Raw genomic sequence first — 4,429 nt, forward strand, 5'->3', positions numbered from 1 at the left:
CTTTAATAATGGCCTGCTCAAAATTTGTTACCACTGGCGATGGGTCTGGGCTGAAGCCAAGGTGCTCACATCTGTCAAGAATAGCCTGCGGCATCTGTTCATAGCACTCCCGAGTTTTATGCGAAAATATTGTATACAAACAGGATACAGTATTGTCACCTAAGGGAGATCTGATGACGTAGACCAGTTTGAACACGTTGGGGAATGTTGCAAAAATTCCTTCCATAACCCATTTCTAACAGCTGGCAAGATGTAAACAGCGCGTAATATACATTTGGAAATCTTTAAATGCTTGTCAATGTCAAACTTTAGATATTGAACTACAATATTGTATTATATGTTCTATCTATAAATTTAGCCAGAATGTGAAATCAGCGTGTTTCATTTCCGATTTGTCTCCGCTTTTTCTAAATTATGTTAATTTTGTCAACACAGGGTGTCTCAAACCAGAAATACCGGCCCCGATGGCACAGTTGATAGAGCGTCCGCTGCGGGAGCGGGAGATCCAGGGTCAATCCTGAGTCGGGTCACACCCGAAGACTTTAAACGAAGAAGTTGTAGCTTCCTCGATTGGCGTTCAACATAAAGGGAAACGCAACGACTGGTTGACCCGTATCAGTATAAGGATTCGGGTGGGACGGCTTACTCAGTGAAGCAGAACTAGATGAAAGAGAGGCGGAAATCCGTCCCGCAACAAGGAGACACATTACATGCTCTCTGAGGACGCCTTCGTCGTCATATGACTGAAGAATTGTTAAGTACGACGTTAATCCCCAAGCACTCCCTCACTAAAATCAGAAATTTTGTTAGAAGCTCAGACGAGATGATACTCGATTCAGGTTGTACAGAGCGAGGAATATTACACTTGCATGAACAAAAAACAACAACAAAAAACATATGTACCTGATCTGTCGATAATCACAGGCTGCTAAAGATAGTGTACTTTACTGTACATAACCTGAGGGATATAGATATTAGTGAACGTCATGAGGTACTGAAAAAAATATGGTTATAATTCTCTTAGATATAAAAATGTAAATTTATGGAACCATTTTCCAAATAGTATGAAAATGGGTTGCCATAACATATCAGGTAAACACAAATTGAAGCCGAACATTTAATGGTACGGCTGCAGATGTAGGCTACACAGTGAGTATCTACTTTAAAAACATACAATAGCATGTCTATACATAACCTTTGCAAGTACAGTCTACATACTTGTAGAACGCATGAAGTTTATCTACAATGATAATATTTCTTAAAATTTCCATTATGGATTCCTCCGCTCTTACTGGTCGTAGCATAATTACAAACCCGTGACGGGGTATAGACAATGATTAAGTGGTCGACGGCTCCCCTGTGGCTGTTGGCTTGCATGTTCTGTCCCTTTGTTGACAGAGTGTGTTCAAACAATATGGTGTGCATACCTGTAGATCATATATGAGAAGCTTGTCAACATTTCATCGCACGGCATTTCGCTCACATAATAAGTTTTCCTTTTCTTCTGAGATTATTTCTAGTGCTATAAAAATATAGCTTACCGGTATTAAAGTGGTTGAAAAGTTAATTGGCCGTATATAGTATACTCTTATACATATTTAAAAACCTTATATACCGGTAATCCATAACAAAGATGATAAACGTTCATGGATAAGCTTTGACTATGACAACAATTTGGATTTCTGACCGAACATTTACCATGCACTGCTGCCCAATGTACGCTATATAAATGAAATTTATTGACTTTTTTATTTTTTGGCTTGGTGAATTAATCTAATAAAAAAAATCAGATCAAATAAACAAATGAAAGTTTACCAGCATATAGAAGTTCTTCAGCTGGACTTTCGCATTGTGATTTGGCACATGTAGGCCTATAATCTCCTTTCTATTATATCAAATCCTTTGGGTAGGCCTAAACAAAAGACGTTTGTTGCTTCTGAACAGCTTTAGTTTTGGATATATTTTATGCTTTATGCCTAGGAAAAGCAGGCTTTGTGTGGCTATATTTAAAATGGATCTGTTAATTATCGTCTTAATTGGTAAAGGTCCATACACAGGCAGAACAATAGGTAATAAAGAGGATTGGCTGCCCGTGATAAAGGAAAAAAAAATTGTCCCAAAACCGCGTAATTTCCGTTATAATACACAACAGTAAATTTAACTTAGAAAAAAAAATAATAAAACACCTTCTTAATTTTCTACATTCTGTTATATTCCAACTGCAGTTTCAAACTTCATGTTATTTTCAAGGAATGTCCACAGAGGTCTTTATATAGGATATGTGTTACCAGCAACTAAGCAAAATGTTACGTACATGTCAAAACAGGCGGTGGTTTAGTTACATGGCATAATACATGGATAAATTGTTGCTGGGAACAAGGTCGTACATGTATAAAGTTGTTAAGTAGCGAACAACAGAAAAATCAGTACCTAAGAGTGTCTATCCCCAGGGCGACTAGTGACGATGCGTCTTTGTTAGCACCGAACGGACGGCCCTGCGGATAATCTGTGACATAACATTTGTACATATACAATGAGTAATATATATTCAGTGAGTAATAAAAAATACACTGGTCTGACAAAATTAATCAACATAAATTATACAAAACATGAGGTATATCATGATATTATGAGATACGATATTAGGGCCGATGACTACCATTGAGACATGGGTTGTATTTATTTATGAAGAAAGTTTCTTTTTACATCTTAGGTTGCCTGACTTTATAAAATGGAAAGACTTTAAACGAGAGAGTCAGAGACAATGCGCATGAGCGTATGTGCTTACTGACTGGAAGATGACAATATTCTTCGTTGTTGATATCTTGTCGATGCAGCGTCAATCTGGAGCGGAGGTCTGAGGTCTGGCCACTATATTGTTTGCCACATCCCATGCAAACAAGTGCATATACAACATTTTTTTATAGTGCAGCACATGTAAAATTTTACATTAAACAAAGAATTTTCTCTCTCAAACTGAAAGCTTGATCCTTCTAACATGTGTATGCATGCTCCACATCTATTGCATTTATTGCATTTAGAAACCGATGGAGTCACAGATTTTTCTGAAAAGTGAGCGCGAGTTAACATTTTTTGAGGCATGGAGCCTGTCGTTTGCTATTAATGACCTTAGATTTGGCTAGAATATCTTTCATCCTGTTACTGTTTTTTTAGAATTGATAAGGTATTCACAATGATTGGGAAGATGTTAATATTAGCATTATGTATTGAAACAAATGGAATTATCTTCTCGTCAGGTTTTTTTTTTGTGAGGGTTGTCTCCGTTCAGTCAATGAATGACTCTGAAGGGTCCTGATTCCTTCGTCAATTAATCCTTCCGGATAACCCCTGTTGCGTAGAAATGATTTAAGTTCTATTAATCTCTCATCTTGTTTCGATTTTACGGTTACTATTGTACAGATTCTTCTGGCAAGAGAATATGGGATATTTTCCTGAGCATTCGGGTGATTCGAATTAAAATGAAGAAAGAGTTTAGTGTCCGTGGGTTTTCGATAAATATCAGTTGATATAGAAGTCCCCTCTTTCAAGACAAGTATGTCTAAAAAGGGTATTGATTTAGAGTTTACTTCCATTGTGAAGGATATTTGGGGATGAAGGTTATTGAAGCTATCAAAGAGAAGATCAATCGGCCCAGCTTCCTTTGGCTAGAAAGTAAAACAATCATCCGGGTATCTTTTCCACTGGCTTTTAAATTCTGTTGCAAAATCATGCCTAAACATGGTTTCTATTTTTTTGTAAAGAGATGTTTCTAAATAGCTCATTACTAATGTTGCTTAAACGGGTGCCATCTTTGTTCCCATCGCTGCCCCAAGAATTTGTACATAATGACAATCGTTAAAACAGAAGGAGTTTTTGCTTAAGATAAATTTTATACAATCTGTTAGTAATTCGTTTCTGAAGCGTTTGTCCAGTGATTCTGGATGTTGATTTAACCAATACTGTATTGCTTCTATTCCTAGCTCGAGCGGAATGTTGCTATATACACCGTTCACATCAAAAGTTGTCATTTCGACATCATGGTCTTCATCCTGCGGTAACTAATTTAGGAAGTCGATATCATCTCTGACGTTACTTTTTACATGAGCAATAAATGCCATGTAACTAAATCACTGCCTGTTTTGACATGGACGTGACATGTGCCTTAGTTACTGGTAACACATGTCCTATATAAAGACCTCTGTGGACATCCGTATTCATATTTCTTGAAAATAACATGAAGTTTGAAACTGCAGTTGGACTATAACAGAATGTAGAAAGTTAAGAAGGCGTTTTATTATTTTTTTCCTATGTAAATTCTCCTAACCAGGGGATCTCTCTCTATTTCTTCAAATATATATATTTGACTTTGTCGATGGGCATTATCCCCCCTTGATTCTAAAAATAGCTGGCCACAGTCTTGCTGAAGTGG

The sequence above is a fragment of the Liolophura sinensis genome, chromosome 8 (assembly GCF_032854445.1).
Source record: "Liolophura sinensis isolate JHLJ2023 chromosome 8, CUHK_Ljap_v2, whole genome shotgun sequence".
In the NCBI taxonomy this organism is placed as follows: Eukaryota; Metazoa; Mollusca; class Polyplacophora; order Chitonida; family Chitonidae; genus Liolophura; species Liolophura sinensis.